This window comes from Labeo rohita, chromosome 25, assembly GCF_022985175.1.
Source record: "Labeo rohita strain BAU-BD-2019 chromosome 25, IGBB_LRoh.1.0, whole genome shotgun sequence".
Classification (NCBI taxonomy): domain Eukaryota; kingdom Metazoa; phylum Chordata; class Actinopteri; order Cypriniformes; family Cyprinidae; genus Labeo; species Labeo rohita.
Window position 1 is genome coordinate 21294202 of NC_066893.1, and position 23799 is coordinate 21318000.

Here is a 23799-nt window from a genome sequence, read left to right on the forward strand (position 1 = left end):
AAAATAACCCAACAAGCTGAACCTAGCATTTGCATTAAAAAATAATAACCCAGCATTTTTTAGAGCGCAGAAAAACTACCTAGCACCTAAGTAAAAATGTTAAGAATAACCCGATAAAATGACCCAACGAGCTGAACCCAGCATTTGGGTAAAAAAATAATAATAATCCAGCATTTTTTAGAGTGCAGAAAAAACTACCCAGCACCTGGGTAAAAGTATTAAAAATAAATAACCCAATAAAATGACCCAACAAACTGAACCCAGCATTTGGGTAAAAAATAATAATAATAATAAATAAATAAATAAATAAATAAAAATACCACAGCATTTTTTAGAGTGCAAAAAACTACCCAGCACCTGGGTAAAAATATTTAAAATAACCCAATAAAATGACCCAACAAGCTGAACCCAGCATTTGGGTTAAAAATTAAAAATAACCCTGCATTTTTAGAGTGCAGAAAAACTACCCAGCACCTGGGTAAAATTTAGGGTTGTGCCGATAGACGATACTATCGTCTATCGACGATAGTCAGCCATATGGACGATAGCTAATAAAAATGACGATAATACGGCTTATTTTCTAGTTTGTTTGTTTTTTTTTAATTATTATTAGGCAATTATTATTATCAAAGTACAATTCATTGGCCATTGCATAGTTTCACACTGTCATCGTCGCGTAACCTTCACCCACCAGACACCAGAGGAATATATTAAAAAAAAAATCATACATAAATTTATCAGTGTTAGGCTAATATACAAAATTATGTAATAATATATAATTTTTGTTATTGTATAGTTGTGTTATTTTTGTTGTTGTTTACACTTTATGCATTTAAAACAAAACGAAAATAATGCAGTTTTGCATGTTTTTTTTTTAACATGGTTAAAATAACAGCTGTACAATGTCTCTTGACATAATTTGTGAAAGAAGGAAATTTAGTTTTAAAGTCGCTTGTAATACGTTTTTTCAAAGAGGAGTGATTCTCTTTTAAAAATCGTCATATGCATTCCTTGCAAGCCGCAAATGTATGATGCGTATTCAGAATAAATGCACAATAATCAGTCGGCTATGAAAATGAAAAGAAGGTTTATTTTAAACTCTAACTTGTTTAACATATTTAACATAAAAGAGTGTTTATCTTGTCGCTAATAGCCAAACACGTTTCAATAAACAAAAAGCAAAAAAAAAAAAAAAATTAAATAACCAAGAACTAATAATGCAATCTTATTTACATTGCTTACAGATTTAAAACAATATGACTGTTTACGATGCAAGAGTAATGCTTCCGTCTACAGTTTTTTTGCCAAAAAAACAAGCTGGTTAACTTTTTCTGGTTTGAGTAGGCTGCGAAGTGGAGTGATTATGTTGCCGGCTGCGCTAAACGCGCTCTGAAGGGGTGCTAGTTGCGGTAACACACAGGTATTTTTTTTGCCAGGTTTGCCATTAAAGGAAAAGCTCCGATGATTGATGGCTGACTTCGTGCCTTCTCTTGGCGCTAGTTTAGCAGCCTCAGCAGGGTGGTGGCCACGCAAATGTACATACATGTTTTGTGGTTTGTGATTCTTTTACCGGCACAACCTTCGAGCAAAGTCTGCAAACTGCCTGCGTGACACCAGCGGGCTCACCTTTTTCATCTGGTGTAAACCCGAGATATTGCCAAATAGGCGATGTGGCATTTTTCTTTCCCACCAACTCCATCCTCCTTGTCAGAATGATAGACGGTCCTCATTTCCCATGTGTCATTCCGCGTGATAATTAATAATTACGTTAATATTTAAATAAAGGTGTAAATTAAAAAAAAAGTAGACTAATAAGTAAATAAATGATCTTATAAATAAGCAAACAAATACATAAATAATCAAAAAATTGCCCCTCCCCCCCGATACTATCGTGTATCGGCGATCTTACAGGCTGACGATAGGACGATATGACAATGGGCATTATCGCGCAACCCTAGTAAAAGTATTAAAAATAAATAACCAAATAAAATGACCCAAAAAGCTGAACTCAGCATTTGGGTAATAAATAATAATAATAATAAATAAATAAATAAATAAATAAATAAATAAAAAAATACCACAGCATTTTTTAGAGTGCAAAAAACTACCCAGCACCTGGGTAAAAATATTTAAAATAACCCAATAAAATGACCCAACAAGCTAAACCCAGCATTTGGGTTAAAAATTAAAAATAACCCTGCATTTTTAGAGTGCAGAAAAACTACCCAGCATCTGGGTAAAAGTATTAAAATAAATAACCAAATAAAATGACCCAACAAGCTGAACCCAGCATTTGGGTAATAAATAAATAAATAAGTAAATAAAAATAACCCAGCATTTTTTAGAGTGCAGAAAAACTACCCAGCACTTCTGTAAAAATATGGTTTAAAAACATAGCCCAGCTTTTTTTAGAGTGTAGTCAGACATTTGAAAAGTATCCAAAACCATCAAAAAGGACAAGCTGAGAGACCAGGTAACCACTTTGATCTCCTTTCAGAGGTTCTTTCAACGATGATAGAATCCTGAAAATATGATGTTACGAGATTCCTTGCTAGCAAAAAAAATGTGGTATGTACAGTAAACTGCCATTGAGATGAGCCTCTCTGTTTAGTCTGTTTTGTCCTATTGTCTCTATAGTCATGTGAAAGGGCCTCTAGACTTATTATATCCAAGCAGTGGCAGAAAACTGAAGAAATAACATGCAGGATTTACAATGTTTGTGTTCGAGTCAAGAATAAATGTGGCTCATTGTAAAATCCTCTAGGAGATAGGAGAGAAAAGAAAGAGTAGAAGAAAAGTATGTCTCGAGAACAATGTGAAACAGATCAAGACATTCTGTGAGTCAGCCAGAGAGACGTACACAAACTATTTAGCCTGTTCACTTCACTCACCCACGGCAGAGTCCTTACATGGCACCGCCGCTGACGCCTGCCCCTTTTGAAATCATCTTTATAGACTGAGACGCATCACCGTGGTAACGTCTGCCCGGCCACCGCTGTCACTCCTGGACAGCGGAGCCAGCGCAACTGAGAAGTGATTGCTTACACACACAGCAAACATTAATCACATACCCTCACAAACACACACACCGACAGCTCAGCAGGGAGAGAGCTAGGGAGAAATTGGGAGGACAAGGAGAGATGGAGAGTGAGGCACAGAGAAAAAGAAGGTACTTTAACAAAAGGCAGGGCACGAGTGCTGCAAGCAATGCTAATATCTCGTCTTTTACTGCAGCTTGGCTTAGACAAGACTCGGCGGTAGAGATCTCGGAGCCCTGTCATAACAGCGGACCTGGGCCTGCGCTAATGCCTTTACATTAAACACCATGTTCAACAAGGTCAGAATATGTACTGGCGGGGACAATGATTAATCACACTAAATGGATTATGGACCTCTAATTTTCATACGTCCACTGAATAGAAGCTAATTGAACGCAGTGCAGATAACATATGAGGCAAGACCGTAATAAGAATGAGTCTCTGTGCAAAGCAAATTGATCGCTATTATGAAACAATATAAATTAATGGCAAAAATCTCGGGTTTTTGTCATGCAACGAGGCTCTAGTCTAAACTGCAAATAAACAACAAAAAAAGTGACTGATTTCTGGCTGTAACATTCATAGGCTTCGGATTCAGATATCTGTGTAATTGACTTTCACGGTAAAGCAATGCTTAATTAATGGAAATTCTGTAGTGCATTTGTGATGTTTATGGACCTTGACGAGAAGGATCGATATGCAAGCACATGGAATCTGTATAAGGGAGCTGGCACTCTTTTGACGAGTTTGGTGTAAAACATACTCTACGCAAGTACACATATGCCAACGTTCGGGTCAACACATTGAAAGTAGTGTTGTTTGTGTTAAAAAAAAACTATATAAATATTAGATAAAACACTTAAATGAAACATTAGAAATGTTTGCAGCCGTGGCAACTAGCTGAAAAATAATTTGAAGTGTTTAATTTAATAAAATTGAAATGAAAGACAAAAATTTATTTAAAAACTAAAGCTAAAACACAAGAAAAAGAGTGAAGTTTAAAAAAAAAAAGCTTCAATAACTGTAATAAATACTGTAACAATATTTAGATAATACTTAAATAACACTGATTGAAAATGTAAGTCCAGTTTGTGTCAGACACAAAACTCAAACTTTTAATTTTCAAGTAATAAATATCAGAACAAACTGCCTGAATATAAAGAAAACAAAGCAATTTTGTCAAAGTTAAACCAGTATTGGCTAATGTTGGGCCTAATGTTAATTTAAAGCTACAAACAAACATAAATATATAAAACTATGATTTATTAAAAGGTAAATCGTACGCAAAATTTACTTTTACATGGGGTTTGCATATAAATGTGTCTTAGCAGTGTGTGGACACAACCACTCTACAATGATAAAAATCTGTTTACTCATTTTTTTTCGGTCCCCCAAAAACTTAAACGGTCTCAAATATCAATCTATTTTTATTTTCCGAGCAGTATGACATCATACTGCACAGGCCCCGCCCATAACTGCTGAAATACTGTCCCGTATTAGCATATTTCCTCCCTCAGCTAGTTGTAGACTATCTGCCATTTTTGTCTGCGCTCAAGCAGATATAGTGACAACAATGTCTCGTAAGCAATGCAGGTGCTTTGTAGTTGTGTAGTTGTAGTAGTTTTGTTTTTGATGGTAACAATTGCTTTATTTTTTCATATGTGACTTTAAATCTTGAATAAAGTTATAATTTGAATCAATACTTTGGATTCGCGTGTGTCCTCTGTTTGTTGCTTCCCTTGAGCTATGAGTTGTAACAAATTGGGGGCTCGTCCGGGATCCCACAAACAAACAACAGGGGTCGTCACACTACCGAATACACAAAAAAATGGAAAAAATGGGCGAGGCCAACAGTAGCTCATTATCATTTAAAGACACATGCACCGAAACAGGTCGCTGTTAACAGATCTATTTTTGACAAGGTAAAAAGGGTGTTGTTTTACATGATCATTGAGGAATTTTAACTAAAGTATTTTGCAGACATTTCATGAAGACCCTAAATTTGTAGAAAATTCAATTCAATAGGCACTTTGCACAGCTGAGGTTCTAGCAGCCGACAGTGGCACCCTTATTCGCGGCAATTACAAATGTCAACAACCAGTGAATGGAGGAGGTGCGATCATTTTAGACACATTGTAAATGCACAATTTAAGCAATTAAAAAAAGCATGAAAATCGTACTAAATCTCCTATGACAACTTGCAGTGTCACATGTTATCAAGGCTGAGAAAAGAACACAACGCTGCAGACAACAGGTAGCCAAATACCGTTATAACTGCCGTTTTCCATGTCCGTGGAGTAAATATTTGTACACAGCTTTTTAAAAATGCTGGGTAGCCAGTGTTTCGTATGCGTTTGGCCAATCAGTGTACACCTACGTCAGTTCCTATGAAACTGTTTCAATCCTCGAAAACAGAGACTTTTCAAAACGCTGCAGACCAGTGGCGATTTCTTTAAGACTGCAAGGGAAGCTCAGCTTCCCCTATAATGTCACAAAATTAATGGTCAAATTATGTACTATTGTATTAACATTTTATTGACTAAAAATGCGTTAGAAAACGTTCATCTCAAAGACGAGTTTGTTCAGAATCAGTTAGATATAGCAGGTCGGCTGACTTGATTTTCTTCTTATACATTCCCGTAGCCTCACAGTGCATTTCCCCGTTGAAGCCCAGCGTCCATTGACTTCAATGCGGCTGCTTTGAACGTTTTTTTTCAGTGCTTTGAAACTAGACGGTCATTGGATAAACGCTGCGATTATGTCCCGCCCACGGACGCTCAGCGTCTCTGGGGGTGAATGAGGAGCAAATGAGGAGTGGGCTGGCCTGGACTCCGAGCTTCTGCGTGATGATTGGAGGGTCTGTCGAAAGATTGCATCTCCTTTTGACTGACAGCGATTTTGTACTATAAGGAATCGCTGAAGCTATTCGCGCTCAGTCCCATCGCGGATTTCTCAAGTTCAGTCGAAATAAAAACTGCTGCAACCTATTTCTTTATATTTGCTTGGCGAAATTGCTTGATTTTCATCATACATTTCACACAATTATACACCACATTCCTTGTTTCACTTTTACAGAGTTTAATATTTTTTTTAGATCGTTCATTCATTCATTCATGTTAATATTTAATGTAGTAATCAATATATATATATAGATTACTACATTAAATATTAACATGGAGGATCACTATAAATTAATATAAATATATATATATATATATATATATATATATAGTAATCTTGAAAAATTTTAACATAACATAATGAAACCTTATATTTCTATTAAAATACTTTATAAATAAATAAATAAATAAATCTCCATAATAACCTTATTTAAATTGCAAAATATTTATACTATATAGTAGCATCTGACTAAAAGAAAAAATACATCATATTTTGCATAATAAAACTAAAGCTTTTTTTTTTTTTACGATTGTTTGCATTGTGACTTACTTATGACAATAAGGCACATTCTTGTGAATAAATAAATAGACAATTTTATGATGTAGGCCGAAAATGAGCTTCCCCTATTTGACAGACCAGTAGCCGCCACTGCTGCAGACCCTATTTTAGTTTGTAAACTCCAGGGTTACGTTTCAGTGTAGATGGACCAAAACAGAGACTTTTTTTTTGAAAATGATCGCATGGCTGCCCACATTTGCTCTACGTATCCTTGATGACCGTCTAAACAATAACATCATGCACATTTGTTTCGTCTCATTTCGGAGGCACATTTAAGAAAAGTAACAGTTAAATTGCAAAGTAAAAAAATAATTACAGTATATTTACACCCCAAAGAATTCAACTTATTACAGTTTCTTCTCTTAGGCTACGTTTACACAACAACGATGTAGTCACAAACAGAAAAGTTTTCCCTTGCATTTTTAAAAAGTTTCACGTATACACGACAACATTTTCAAAATGATTCACATTTACACATATCGACGAAAACTGTCAAAAACGTTGTATTACGTATGCCAGGCCAGTTGTTAGCGCGCTATTTGTTCATGCTTGCCTTTAAAAATGACACATACTGCGCATGTCTGCATACCTAACACATACTACGCACGCGCATGACGTCACTGTTTTCAAAGATTCCTGTATTGGGTGTTTACACCAAAACGATAACAGTGGCGTTTTCAAAACGTTGCACTTTGAAAACTGTTTTCAAAATTATGTTTTCTCAGTCCCCAAAATGACGCTTTCGTGTAAACAAACAGGCAAAATGCAGAAAAAGATTCCCTATTTGGCTGAAAACATTGAAGTGTAAATGGCCCCTTAAACTAAAACATCCTTGATGACGTATGCAGCCTGAATGGTCATGTGACTTGCATTTTCGGTTGTCCAGTGTAGACGGAGGTCGTTTCTAAAACACAGTAAAAACGCCAGTGTAAACGAGGATGGATTTCATTTTAAAACAGCATTTTAAAACAAAAGCGCACTAGTGTAAATGTTCTAAATGCGTTCCTAGTTCCTGCAGTACGAACACGGCAAAAAACAGGAACTTCCGCAAGTAGTTCTAGGAACTATGAAAACCTAAAACCCTGTTTACACTAGTGCGTTTTCACATGACCCTAGACTACACTAGCGTTTTCACTGCATTTCAGAAATGGAAAACGCATGTCACGACAATTCGCGCAGGTACAACCATTGATATGTGTAGGTAGATTCCCTATTATTTAGACGACGGGCGCATCTACGTGCTTGGAGCGGTCGAATAGGGCTTCTACCTATACATATCTATGGGTACAACAATAAGCATGACATTATTGTTTACACGGCCATCAAGGATATGCAGAGTTAATGTGGGCAGCCACGCCATCGTTTTCAAAAGTCTCGGTTTTGGTCCGTTTACACTGAAACGCAAGCCCAGTTTTCAAACTAAAACAGGGTCTGCAGCGTTTCTTTTTTCAAGGGTCGAAAACACCGGAGGAGTGTAAACGATAGGCGTAACCGTTGCAAGTTACGCGCTTTAAAACAAAAACGCACTAGTGTAAACGTAGCCTTATATAACAGACCCACCTACAGAGGACCTACAGAGGTCCTGTACAATTTTAATTGTTGGGACTTGCTAAAATCTTTATAATTGTATACAACTATTTGATTAGTTTCATTTTAGTATGTTAATTTTGTGTTACATGGTAGTTTTATGTCAAGTAGATAACAGATAATCTAACATACAGTAACATAGGATTTGTGCTTCTAATGGCCTTTAAAACAAGTAATGGGACAGCAATTTGTACACTATTCGAGGAACTAGGTGCCATATGCCCACCCACACACACTGCATGGGCAAACAAACGTCCTACATGCATTAACCAAACAATCCAGATGAAACTTGTACATGAGAGTTTTTGTGGAAACGAAGTGATCAAACCCTAGTTTGAGAAAGCGCGACTCGGAAACTCGACTCCTCGTTCCCTGACCACAGTGCCCACGCAGTCAGATTCAGTAGGCGACCGTCTCATACCCAACGAGGACGGAAACAGAAATACATATTTAAAGCGATTCGCTGTCTGAATTTCCATCATCCATCAAATTACCACGGGTATTCACGGTATGAGAAAATTTGTGTGTTGACGCGTTATTCCGCCCTGTTATCTGAGTGTGTTCCCAACCTGTCACATAAGAATTCTGAGTCACTGACAGTGTCGGCGATGCTGCACATAATATAGTGCCCCTAATTACAGATGTCGCCCATTTCTTTCTGTCAGACGTGGCTGAAGAAACATCCCCGCTTGGGCTCGCGTGTACCGCTTCTTTTACATGCTGTTCTGGGACCAGCCGTATTTATCCGAAGCCTTAAACTATTATGAGACCTTCTGCATTACTGACCGTGGATCAGACAGAAATGCGCGCCAACTCCCAGAGGGCGGCTGACTGGATCTTTTCTTTTCCTCAGGCTTGAGATCAGCGGCGTTCTGCCTGACTGGCTCCAGGATTGGTGTGGATTTTTCATTATTCCACGGCTCCTGTGGAGAAGTGACAGTCGCGCAATTTCTCAAGCCCACGGAGCTGTGGGCCCGGTCTTGCACAGAAGAAAGGGAAATGTGTGGACAGAGAATGGAATTAAAAAAAAGAGAGAGAGGAGAGATGAATGTGACAATATGGCCATTTCTTTGCGAAAGGTCGACTGTGATACGTGCTCATCAAGTACCATTACCCTCTGTTGATACTGCCCAATACAGCAGTGTCTAAGTGCTTGATGTGTGCCATTTCATATTAGTAATGGACCAAAATAAAGGGGTTGTGTGTGTGTGTGTGTTGGTCAGGTTTTGCCAACACTGTAGGGAGCAAATGTCCCTGCAAGGCTAGCAAAACCTGAAATCACTTAAAGCAGATTGTGAGGAGCAGTCAAGAAATAAAGCAAATAATTATGGCTGCCAATCAATAAAAATTTGGATCAATTAAGAGATATAGCTTAATAAAAGTGCAAGATAATTAGGTCTGCCAATCAATAAAAGATTTTAAAGCAAATTAACCACGTAATCTGCAGTATAACTCAACAAACTAATCATAAATGGTCCAGAATACTTACATTTATATATTTTGTCAGACAGGCAAAAAAAAAAAAAAAATCACCTAAAAAATACTTATAATGAAATACACCTATTTTATATATATATATATATATATATATATATATATATGTGTGTGTATTTATTTATTTTATTTTATTTTTTTTTTTTTGAAAATTTGAAAAAGGTTCTAATGAGCAGTATTATTTTAGTATAATAGAGATACTATTATTGAAAGAGGACGGTAAGCCTATAGGATGTATTTTTAATGTCCGGTAGTCCTCAAATAACATTCTCATCCCGTCTTGTCTCGTTAACGAAGAGGCGGCATAAATTTCGTCATACTTTTTATCATCAGATATTAGTTTTAACTCGTCAATGTCTCGTCTTCATCACAGAAAAAATGTTTGTTAACGATTATTTTTCGTCGCCGTCTTCGTTGACGAAATTAACACTGTTTGGAAAGACATGAAAGTGAGTAATTAATAACAGAATTTTCATTTTTTACTGAACTATCCCTTTAAGAACTGTTTACTGAAAGGTTCTACGGTGTCACTGCAAAAAATTCTTATTGGAATCTGTATTTTTAAGAGAGTAGGTACATAGAAATATAATTAGCTTAAAAACAATGAAAGTGAATGTCAAGTCCCCATCATGTTAGTAAAATGATTTTGTGTGAGTTTGAATGGCTGTAGGTAAGGATGAATGAGAGGGAATTTAAATAAATTAAAACAAAATTGTTTTTGGAGGAACAAAATATCCTAAAGCAGGTTTTAAGACGCCTCTATAACCGTTTCACCTTCACTTTGGTTTACACATATGGCATAATGACACAAATAATCTAAGAAGACAAGCTCTCGCTCTCTCTCAGGGTGTGTGTGTTAGCAGGAGCTGTCTAGAGAGATTAAGTTCCTCTCAGCAGGCGTGTATTTAGTGATGTCAGCATCCCTTCACATCACACACACACACACACACACACACATACTTACGGAGAGTTTAAAGGAAGTGGTCAGCCGCAGAGCTGTGGGGTCTGTTATTGACCGCTCAGTCCACACACAGTCCAATCTAGTAAGATGTCTGACTCCGACTGACGTTTTCAAATGACCAGGCCTCTTTTAACACATTGCATCTTCTCACTTGCTAAGGATGGATAATGGAAACTGAAACGGATAAACACAAATCCAAGAACTTAAATCAGTGTAGAAACTGGGAAAAAAAAACAAAAAACAGTATCAGTATTTTTGTCTTGTTTCCCATGAAAAACACACATAAACTGTAAAAAAAAAAAGTTTTTACCAGTTTCAACTTAAAACTTCAGTTTAGCAGCTGCCCTAAAATTTTAAGTTAAATCAACTTAAAAGTACAAGTCATTTTAACTCATTACAATAAAATGAGTTTTAAAATGTTTTAAAACATGTTTAAACACAAATCCAAGAACTTAAAGGATCCGTATGTAAGAAATTTATTTCAGTTAATCATAAAATGGCCCTGACATGTCACTAGACATTAAGAAATCATGTTCATTTCAAATACTTATATCACGGACAACAGTGGTCCGGCCAGGATATTGTCATTTAAAAGTGAAAGTTGCAGCCCTCAACTGATGTTGATGTTGTCATGTTGTGTTTTGGTCTGAGGCGCCACCCTCCAGCTATCTACCAATCACGAAGTCAGTAGAGTTTCGTCATCCCGGTTGGCAGCTCTGCTCTAGTTACAGCTGCAGCTACGAACTAGTCGGATAAAACATGTATAAAGTTACGAAACCTAAAAGACCTCGTTATGAATCCGAAGTACGTCCTGACAAAGTCCGAAATAAAACAAGGATTTGTATAGGAGATGCCTTTGACAGATGGAGACGGCTGAAAACGGAGAAGAATTTTGTTGGTATAGGCTAAAAGCCCCGTGCTTCCGTACACAGTGGATTTTCCACGGTCGCCCGTGCTAAATGCGTTCATAAAAAGCTTTATATCGCACCACTAGCGGTATGAAAACAATCTATGTTCCGACTGAAATGTGGTATTACAGTACATCTTTACGAAATATTTGGCTAATCGCCTTTAGTAAATTTTTGCGACACATAATTACTTCGCAAAACATCTCTCGTGAAGCATAAACATAAGTAACAGAAGAAAAAAAAAACTTATTGTGTAGGACTCGTCACTTGCCATTGGAAGCTCCTTGTAGCAGCCTACGTCCCTGCAGAATCCTGCAGCTTAGCTGGCAACCTCGAGTCAGGGGGGAGGGGATACGCCGTTCTACAGTATTTTGAAAGTGATTGCAGTACCAGTTTTGGCCACAATCCTACATACGGTTCCTTTAAATCAGTGTAGAAACTGGAAAAAAAAAAAAAAAAAAAAAATCAGTATCAGTATTTTTGTCTCGTTTCCCATGAAAAACACACATAAACTGTAAAAAAAAAAAGTTTTCACCAGTTTCAACTTAAAAGTTAAGTTTAGCAGCGTCCTTAAATTTTTAAGTTAAATCAACTTAAAACTACAAGTCAGTTCAACTCATTTTATTGTAGTAAGTTAAAATGACTTGTACTTTTAGTTGATTTAACTTGTGAGTTGAAATGACTTGTAGTTTTAAGTTAGTTTAATTTTTTAAGTTGAAAATGGTGAAAACGTTTTAAAACTTAAGTTAAGCAGCTGCCTTAAAATTTTAAGTTAAATCAACTTAAAACTACAAGTCATTTTAACTCATTACAATAAAATGAGTTGAACTGACTTGTAGTTTTAAGTTGATTTAACTTAAAATTTTAAGGCAGCTGTTAAACTTAAGTTTTTTAAGTTGAAACTGGTGAAAACGTTTTAAAACTTAAGCAGCTTCCTTAAAATTTTAAGTTAAATCAACTTAAAACCAAGTCATTTTAACTCATTACAATAAAATTAGTTAAAATGACTTGTACTTTTAAGTTGATTTAACTTGAGTCGAAATGACTTGTATTTTTAAGTTGATTTAACTTCATTTTAAGGCAGCTGTTAATGTTGAAACTGGTGAAAATGTTTTAAAACTTAAGTTCAACAGCTGCCTTAAAATTTTAAGTTAAATCAACTTAAAACCAAGTCATTTTAACTCATTACAATAAAATGAGTTAAAATGACTTGTACTTTTAAGTTGATTTAACTTAAAATTTTAAGGCAGCTGTTAAACTTAAGTTTTTAAGTTGAAACTGGTGAAGACTTTTTACAGTGTAAGAGAAAAGATTTTAACACTGATAATACGAAGAAATGTCAGCAAACCAGCATGTTAGAATGATTTCTGAAGGATCATGTGATGCTGAAGACTGGAGTATTGATGCTGAAAATTCAGCTTTGCATCACAGGAATAAATTATATTTTATAATATATTCAAATAGAAATATGTTATTTGAAATTGTTATAATATTTCACAATATTGCTGTTTTTACTGTATTTTTGATCAAATAAACGCAGCCTTGGTGAGCACAAGAGCCTCCTTACAAACACATTTTAAAAATGTAATTGATTCGCCCCACTGGCTTTTTGTTTGTTTGTTTTAAACATACACTTAATTACAGATTTGTTACAAAAAGTAAACTTCAAGACATATTCCCTAAAAGCAAATCTTAACCTCTTACCTAGAGGATTTCTGGTTTTGAAAAGCAAGACAAAGAATATACTGATTTACAAATTATTTTTTGCAGTGAATATATTCATAGCTTCTCTCAAGCTCCTCCAGATTCTCCACAAGGATTCCTCCTCTGCGTTCACGGGTGATTAGCTGGCCCTGTTTTTGAAACCAGTACTTTAGGAGAGCTAAAGGGGTTCTGCTCTTCTTCACGAACAGGGTTCCGCTCTGAAAGCTCAGACTCCCCAGGACGGCGCTGGCCTCTGGTGCCTCGAAGGACCAAATGCTCATCCTAGTGAGAAAAACAAACAAAGACGGCCTTCTCTTCACCTCCATTTTAATGAGCTCACAACTTGATCTTCAGGAGTTTTTAGACTTTCTCTTTTTAGGAATAGACTTCTCTCTTTTTAGGAATATATTTCAAATAAAGTCAACATGAACTTACAATTTATTATTACGCTCATGGTCTTATTGGGCATTATTCTTTTGTAGACGAGCATTTGTGGTTAAAAGGTTTTTTTTTTTTAGAAAATGACCGATAATTACGCTAGGTAAGACCCTTATTCCTCAGCTGGGATTGTGTAGATCATTTTGAAGCTGCCCTGAAAGTGGAATTTGGACTTTCAACCCACTGATCCCCATTGAAGTCCACTATATGGAGAAAAATCTCATTTGTGACTGAAAACTACTGCTTGCGACTATGAAAAAATATTTAGAAGCACCAGTGCGACTGACCCGATCAGCATATTTGTGTTTGCTGTTTGCGCTGATGGGAGCTTCAAAGGTTTCTACATGTTTTTGCTAGGTTGAGTAATGTATCACAGACATATCTCACGAATCCTTTCAGTGTAAATAAGAGATTCATTGAGAAAGCTTCATTGATTATAATGGAATTTTGTGAGATTTCAATGAACTAAGATGAGTGACACCTTTTAATGATTTTTAGGGAGTTTGTAAATGAGATACTGGTTCAATACAACAGTTAAATAAACAAGAAGTTAATATTAAGTGACTAACATTGTCTGTCTATAACACTATTGCCTGATTTCGCTCTATTTCATCGTTAAAAATAGTTTGAAACAAGTCACAATTGAGCCACTGCGCATCTCAATTCACAGCAATGTTTTCGTATATAAATTAACATGCATTTTTTAACAAATCTAGGGAGTCAATGATTCAATTTCCCGAGGAAGAAGGGTCTTATATAGCGAAACGATCGGTTATTTTCATTAAAAAAAAATACAATTGAAATACTTTTTACGCTATACGCCGATCGTTACGCTAGATAAGACCCTTCTTCCTCGGCTGGGATCGTTTACAACCGAATTTGGGATCGTTTGAAGCCGCATTTAAACTGCATTTTGAAAGTTTAAACTCTGGGCATCATATCAGTCCATTATATGGTGAAAAATACTGAAATGTTTTCCTCAAAAAACAAAATTTCTTTACAAGTGAAGAAAGAAAGACATGAACATCTTGGATGACAAGGGGGTGAGTACATTATATGTGAATCTTTGTTTTGGAAGTGGACTTCTCCTTTAAGGAGTCAAAAAACACCTTGTAATGGAAAGGCTACTTTTTAATTATTGATTTTTTGATTATTGATCAGAAGGTGAGCCTAGATGTCGTTCAGCGGATGACGTTGACGAATGCATTAACGAATGTGGAAGCGCAGAGGAGAGAACAAAACACCAGTCATGAATTAATAGTATAAAATGAGGATTGTAAAGAAAAATGTTGGAGGATTTTGATATAAGCCAAGAGGAAACTGGTTTTCCTTTAATGTAAACAAAACTTGGTTCTCGTGAGACAAGCATATTGTCAACAGAACTTACGCTACGCCTACATCTTATGTCATTCAGTAAAATGGCAATGTCTCATCAACGCACGCATGTTGCATTAAAGGAATTGCTCACCCAAACTTAAAATTCACTGAAAATTTACATACAATAGTTAGCGGAAACTAGAAATTGCTGTTTATAAAGTTGTAAATACGGATATTTTTTATACAAGCACATCTATTCACTTCAGAAGGCCTTTATTAACCCTCCGGAGTGGTGTGGAGTACTTTTTATGATGGCTGGATGCACTTTATTGGACTTCAAAATCTCAACACCCTTCACTGCCATTATAAAGCTTGGAAGAGCCAATGTATTTTTGGGATATAATTCCGATTGTATTCAACTGAAAGAAGAAAGTCATATACACCTAGGATGGCATGAGGGTGAGAAAATCATGGGGTAATATTCATTTTTGGATGAAATATCCCTTTAAATGTCATAAAGGATGTGGCCTAATGGGAATTGACAAAACATATACATTCACATATGTAAGCTTTTTAAAGCAGGATGGATTCTGATTGGCCGTCAATGTTTTTGTTCCATCAGCTGGGACAAATTTTTTTTTTTAAAGTGATTCCAATTATATTGTTTGTCTGTGCCGTTTATTGTTATAGTTATTATTCTTTTGAATTCAGAACCTTTTTTTAAACTATTATTATCAGGTATTTGGCTCAGTTGAAATGCATTATATTACACGTGTAAAATTGGTTGAAAGTGCCATTTCATGTTAACCAGCATGAATTAACACAAGCCTTTTAAATGTCCCAGAAGATTCTAAAATGTATCTTCAAACTGAAGAGCTCCTCGCAATAAAAGACGCCAGTAAACACCAAAAATACATGCCGACAGAACCATAACGTGACATTGTTATATTCACATTTAGCCCTAAGCTACATTTCCATTGTGACACAATGTCCGGACTGATAAGATTTAGCTGGAATGAGAGTATGAGGCAAAACATAAACCTTTTCAGAACAGATACCTAATCAGATTTATCGCTTGTATGTTTTTACACCACCCAAGATTGCATCTCTAATTCAGCGTGATAGGCTACCAAAAAAAAAAAAATCTGGAATATCGTGTTCAATATCTTCGAAAATGAGAGGAAATAACTCACAATCTGATACCTAGAGCATGGAAACGAAGAAGAAGAAAAAAGGAAGATGAGATATTATCTTTAATTTTAATTATCATGAATATTGCATTAATTTTTCCGAATGAAGCTTGTTCACGGTTCACGCCAGTGGTGCTGAATGGAAGGAGATGTGAGGAAGGCGTGAGGAAGAGTGGAGTGTGTTGGCTGAGGGAGTTGAGTGTCGGCTTGCGTCTGAAGCTCGGCCTGCACAGTATGACTAGCACAGACTGTCACCTCCTGTAGAGCAGCCCAGCAGAGCATTCTTACCTTTGACAGCTGTATGCCGACACCATGCACCAGAACGCCCACTCCACAGGAGAGACAGTCGAATGAAGGAGAAAAAGAGTGCAGAAAAAAGAGGAAAAGAGACTGAAATGAGTGGGAAGGGAGGACAGACAAATTTTTTTGGAGTTAATGCAAGTCTTTTTTTCCCAAAATGGTTAAATCTAAATCTAAATATTGCTTTTTCAAATAATGCATTGGGTTGAAATGCATACAGTTGCTATTTTAAGGAAGAATAGGTGTTTAAAACAATATTTAAATATTATTTCTAGTTTATTTAATGATCAGTAAGATTTTTTTTTTTTTTTTATTTTTTTTTTCCAGTCAAGGCTGCATTTTCTGCATCATTACTCCAGTCTTTAGTGTCACACGATCCTTCAGAAATCATTCTAATATGTCTTAAATAGCACAGGTTTGTTTGTTGCAATAGCCAACAATACATAGTATGGGTCAAAATTATAGATTTTTTTTCTTTTATGCCAAAATCATTAGTATATTATGTAAAGATCCGGTTCCATGAAAATATTTTGTAAATTTCCTACCGTAAATATATTAAAACTTAATTTTTAATTAGTAATATGCATTGCTAAGAATTTCACTTGGACAACTTTAAAGGCGATTTTCTCAATATTTAGATTTTTTTTGCACCCTCAGATTCCAGATTTTCAAATAGCTGTATCTCTGCCAAATACTATCCTATCCCAACAAACCATACATCAATGGAATGCTTATTTATTTTGCTTTTAGTTGATGTATAAATCTTATGACTGATTTTATGGTCCAGGGTCACATATGCTGATTTATTATGACTGTTGAAAATATTTTGATGGAACCTGTGAAGCTTTTTTCCAGGATTCTTTAATAAATAAAAAGTTAAAAAGAACAGCATTTATTTAAAATAGAAATCTTTTGTAACAATAATTTTAAAATTTGTGGTCAGTACATTTTCTTTCTTTCTTTTTTTGAAAGAAATTAATACTTTTATGCACCAAGGATGTGTTCAATTCATAAAAAGTGATATAGCAAATACTTAAATTGTTAGAAAAGATCTCTATTTTGAATAAATGCTGTTCTTTTTAATAATTTGTTCATCAAATAATCCTGAAAAAGAATCACAGGTTCAAAAAAGTATTCAGCTGTTTCCAACGTTGATAAATCAGCATATAAAAATGATTTCTGAATGATCGTGACACTGACAACTACAGTAATGGCTGCTGAAAATTCAGCTTTGGATCACAGGAAAAATATTGCATTTTAAAATGTATTCAAATAGAAGGCAGGTATTATTAATTGGAATAATATTTCACATTTCTACTGTATTTTTGATCAAATAAAAGCAGCCCTGGTGAGCAGAAGAGACATTTAAAAACATATATACAGTTGAAGTAAAAAATTTACATACACCCTGCAGAATCAGCAAAATGTTAATAATTTTACCAAAATAAGAGGGATCATACAAAATGCATGTTATTTTTTATTTATTACTGACCTGAATAAGATATTTCACATTAAAGACTTTTACATATAGTCCACAAAAGAAGAAAATAGTTGAATTTATAAAAATGACCCCATTTAAAAGCAACCTGTTCAGCATTTTTGTGCGTTTGAATCCTTTCCAACAATGACTGTATGATTTTGAGATCCGTATTTTCTCACTGAGGACAACTGAGGGACTCATATGCAACTATTACAGAAGATTCAAAAGTTCACTGATCCTTTAGAAGGAAACACAATGCATTAAGAGCAGGGGGGTGAAAACTTTTGAAATTAGAAGATCAGGGTAAATTTTACTTATTTTGTCTTCTGGGAAACAAGTATATTCTGTAACTTCTGAAGGCCAGTATTAAATGAAAAAAGGTATATTTAGGCAAAATAAGAAAAATGTACACATCTTCATTCTGTTCAAAAGTTTACACCCACGTTTGAATCTTCTGTAATAGTTGCATACAAGTCTCAAAATCACACAGTCATTGTTGGAAAGGGTTCAAATACACAAAAATGCTGAAAAACCAAAGAATTTGTGGGACCTAAAGGATTTTGCTGAAGAACAGCAGACAGTTTAACTGTTCAGGACAAACAAGGGACTCACAAACAAAAAAACACAGCTGTTGAAGTGTATGTCAAGTGTATGTAAACTTTTGAACAGGGTAATTTTTATAAATTCAATTATTATTTTCTCTTGCAAGCTTCTTTTATGTAAAATATCTTATTCAGGTCAATACTAAATTAAAAAAATAAATAAATAACATGCATTTTGTATGATCCCTCTTATTTTGGTAAAATAATTCTGCAAGGTGTATGTAAACTTTTGACTTTAACTGTATATGAATGACAGGCCTCAAAAATAGCCGAATTCTGTCTGCATCTGAGAACACAACTCCAAATCAGCTGGCTCCTCTGGTGTATTTTTCCTCTTTTTAGTTGTCTTTGTTTTGTGCCTGCTATTAGACGAGTGCATCATTAAGTAGGCCAAATACTGCTGTGTGAAAAAGATCAGAAACTTCACATAAAAGTTTAGCAAGTGGACGCCTTGATTTCAGGGGCAGCACACGGGGAATAGAACAAGACAGCGCTTTGTGTGAAGATATTGCATTTGTCGGGCCACATAAATTCCTCTGTGTGATGAATAGAAGTGGGAACTTAAGGTTGCATTCAGGCAACGACAAGGCTGTATATTTTGCCTCATGAGACTTTAGAGGAAGTCAGAGGTTGTCTTAAATACCGTGTATTTTAGGAATAAACATCCATTTCGAGTTCAACGCCACAGGAAGAAGTTGCGTTACACTTGCTGTTTTTGGAAATGGGGGAAATGAGTAATTGGAAACTGCGTGTTCCCTCCTTGGCGAGATCAAACAAAGAATTTGGGAATCAAAAGTCACCTGAGGCACCAGTGTCTGTTCTGATAAAGACTGTCTCATCCTCTCCTTTCTCCTTCAAACAGTAATTACAAACACCCTTCTGCTGGATTCGCCCGGATCCAAGAATGGCAGAAGCAACTCCACGCCTGTTTAAAGTGATAAGATTATTTAATCAGCTGAGTTATATATTCACATTAGGTGATTAAACATGCATTAGTATTCACCCACAAGTATTTTCATTTTGCATGAACTGTCCATTGGGAGAAAAAGAAAGTATTTTCTACTGTACTTCAAATCTACCATCAATAGCAAAGTATTTTAATAAGTAATTACGCAAAACATAAACAATTATTTAAAGATCTCAAAACTCCATATCTTTCCAAAGTGATTTATTAAACAAAGAGATAGGGGACTATCAAAGCACATAGTGCTTAAAAAAATCTGGCAAAAATTAAATATGAAACATTAAAAAGTCTAAATTAAGAATATCGCTCCAGCTGAGGCTAATGTTCAGCGTCTGTACCACCAGAGCCAAGCTGCAGTCAGCCTCCCTCCTGATGGTTGGCGGCTTCTGTACAACATGTTCCCAATGAGCCTTACCAATTCGCTCTGCAGAGAGACTCGGGAACATATTGCCATTGAGAAACAGCTGCGGAGGGACTTTTTTTTTTTTGGTGCCAGAATGTTTATAACTTACAATGACCCCAAAAAGTATGTGGAGACTTAAAGGAAAAGTCCATTTCCAGAACAACAATTTACAGATAATGTACTCACCCCCTTGTCATCCAAGATGTTCGTGTCTTTCTGTCAGACCTGTGTGTGCCATTTGGGCTGTTTGTGTGTTAATTCCCGGTTGTGTCCTTTTATGGTCTTCCTGTTCCTGTCCTCGTTTGTTACGTCATTGTCTCCTGTGGGGTTCTGATTGGTTGTCTTGTGTATTTAAGTTTGGTTGTCCCCATGGTGTCTTGTTGGTGATTATATTGTCTTACTTTGTCATGCTGTTCATGGTCGTCGCTGTTACTGGTTCCCTGCTGTTTTCCCTGCGTTGTTTCATGTTCACTTTTGGATTATTAAATAAAACTACACTTGTTTGGATCTCCGTTCTCCTCCTGCTCCTTCCCACGCACACGACGACGTACACTCGTGACAGAATCACCGACCTAAACAGAAGATGTTCTGGGCTGAGGAGAGGATCAGAAGCCTTCGACAGGCGGAGAGGCCGGTGGAACGGTATGTGGAGGAATTTTTGAGCTTTTACCATCTGGTGAGCTGGAGCGATGCGATGATTAACACGTGTTTCTTAATGGGGCTAAAGGATGATTCTCTGGTCTGTTCGATCGCTTATGAGGAACGCTGCAAGCCGGTTGCAGAGTTTATCAACCATGTCCTTGCTCTTTGTAATTCCAATTTCTGTGTCGAAGTGGAAGACTCCGATCTTCCCCCCATTAACAAACACGTGGCCACTCCAACTCACCACCAGCCAGCTTCCTCCACGTGCGGTTCCAGTGGGCTCGTTCCTTCCTGTCCTCCCTCGTTCACCCCCAGTTCCTCCCTCATCCTCAGCCCGGAGTCCGCGGCCAGCTTCCGAAGGCCGCCGTCCATGGTAAGGATGGCCCATGTACTGGACCCACCAGTAGTGTCAGCACGGGCAGCTAATATCCGAGTGGCAGCTCCTGTGCGCACCCCAGTTCCCGTGGCCAGTGCTCGGACTCCCGCTGCGGCCACTAAGCGCAGGAAGCGCAGCAAAGTTGCAGCTGCCTCTCCAGTGTCTAGTCAAGTTTCAGCTGTGTTTCCCAAGTCAAGTTACAGCTGCATCTCCGGTGTCAAGTAAGTCTGCAGCTGTTTCCGCTGAGTCAAGTCAAGCGGCTGAGTCAAGTCAAGTTTCCGAGTCAAGTAAAAGTGCAGCTACGCTTCCAGAGTCTGCACGCAAGATGGCTGCCACGCCAGAGTCTGCACGCAAGATGGCTGCCACGCCAGAGTCTGCACGCAAGATGGCTGCCACGCCAGAGTCTGCACGCAAGATGGCTGCCACGCCAGAGTCTGCAGGATGGCTGCCACGCCAGAGTCTGCACGCAAGATGGCTGCCACGCCAGAGTCTGCACGCAAGATGGCTGCCACGCCAGAGTCAAATCAAGCCAGCTGCACGCAAGATGGCTGCCACGCCAGAGGCAGGGTCTTCTGAGTCTAGTCAGTATAAAATTGCTGCGTTAGCTGCATTCCCTGAATCTGAGTCGAGGCAAGCGGCTGAATCTGAGTCAAATAAGGCGGCTGAATCCGAGTCAAGGCATGCGGCTGAATCTGAGTCAAGTCAAGTTGCAGCTACATCTCCTGAGTTAAGTCAAGTTTCAGATACGACTTTGGAATCAAGTCAAGTTGCGGCTACGTCTACTAAGTCTAGTCAAGTGACATCTGCATCCCCCGAGTCTAAGCAAGTTGTAGCTGTGCTTTCCGAGTCCAGTCAAGCTTTCAAGTCAAGCCAAAGCTGTCGTTCCTGAATCAAGTAAAGTCACAGCTGTTCCCCAGGAGTCAAGCCAAGTTGTTGCGGGAGTTCCTGAGTCAAGTCACATAACCGCTGTGGTTCCTGAGTTAAGTCACGTTGCAGCTGTGTTTACTCCGTCAAGTCAAGCGGCTGGTTCAAGTCAAGCTACGGTTGTTGTTCCTGAGTCAAATCACGCCACGGCTGAGTCAAGTCACTTCACGGTTGAGTCAAGTCACATCACGGCTACATCTCCTGAGTCAAGTCAAGTTCCTGGTGCGTCTCCTGAGCCAAGACAAGTTCCAGAGCACACATCAGAGCCCGAGCTGCCTCCAGCACGCCCACCAGAGCCCGAGCTACGTGCAGCACACCCACCAGTGCCCGAGCTGCCTCATGTGCGCATACCTGAGCCCGAGTCGCCCCCAGCATGCACATCAGAGCCCGAGCTCTCTTCAATGTGCTCTCTAGAGGCAGTGCTCTCGTCTGGTCTCAAGTCAGCTACAAAAACCTCGTTCGTTGGAGAAGCCACGCCAATGCCTCCTGAGGTGTCAGCCCAGGCTGTAGAGCCTCAGAGGGAGGAGGCGTTAACTGTAGAACTCTCTGCTTCTCCCTTTTCTCTGTCCACCTCCTCTATCCCTGCTCTACCCAGGTCCCTGTCTGTGACGCTGTTGCCCGCTCTGCCCTGGAAAGCTCCAGCTCGCCCTCCAGAGCCGAAGCTCTGTCCTGCGCGCCCTCCAGAGCCTGTGCGCCCTCCAGAGCCTCTGCCCTCCTGCGCGAGCCTGCGCGCCCTCCAGAGCCTGCGCGCCCTCCAGCGCGCACTCCAGAGTCGGCTCCTCCTCCAGCGCGTCCTCCAGCGCGCCCTCCCGAGCCCGCGCACCATCCTGCGCTCACCAGGACGGGCGGAACCCTAAGTTCCGCCAAGAAAATTGAGGGGGGGGCTACCCTCTCGATCTGCCATGGCCGCCCGGACTATACCCTTGGCCATGGCTCCCTGACCTCCCTGACCCGCCATGGCCGCCCGGACTATACCCTTGGCCATGGCTCCCTGAACCCCCCGACCCGCCATGGCCACCCGGACTATACCCTTGGCCATGGCTCCCTGACCTCCCTGACCCGCCATGGCCGCCCGGACAATACCCTTGGCCTGGGCTCCCTGAACTCCCCGACCCGCCATGGCCACCTGGACTGTTTACCTGGCCATATACGATCCTGGACCCACCCTGGAGTCGTAACCCTGCTCCCTTCTGTGTCTGCCCAGCACGGACCTCCAGGGCGCCCACCCTCCCACCCCAGTGTATGTGTTACAGCGTGAGTCGCGCCTTGGGGGAGGGGGGGGGGTAATGTCAGACCTGTGTGTGCCATTTGGGCTGTTTGTGTGTTAATTCCCGGGTTGTGTCCTTTTATGGTCTTCCTGTTCCTGTCCTCGTTTGTTACGTCATTGTCTCCTGTGGGGTTCTGATTGGTTGTCTTGTGTATTTAAGTTTGGTTGTCCCCATGGTGTCTTGTCGGTGATTATATTGTCTTACTTTGTCATGCTGTTCATGGTCGTCGCTGTTACTGGTTCCCTGCTGTTTTCCCTGCGTTGTTTCATGTTCACTTTTGGATTATTAAATAAAACTACACTTGTTTGGATCTCCGTTCACCTCCTGCTCCTTCCCACGCACATGACGACGTACACTCGTGACACTTTCTCTCTGCAGTCGTGTAGAAATTGTGTTTTTTGAGGAAAACGTTTCAGGATTTTTCTCCATATAATGGGACTGCTATGGTGCCCCGAGTTTGAATTCCAAAATCATTTTAAATGCGGCGTCAAACGATCCCAAATGCGATTGTAAACGATCCCAGCCGAGGAAGAAGGGTCTTATCTAGTGATACGATTGTATTATTTTTATGAAAATAACCAATTTAAATACGTTTTAATTTCAAACGCTCATCTTGTCTTGCTCTGCCTGAACTCTGTGTATTCTGGCTCAAGACAGTTAGGGTATGTTGAGAAACTCCAATTGTATTTTCTCCCTCAACTTCAAAAATTATTTTAAAATCATCCTACATCGCTGCAGATTTTC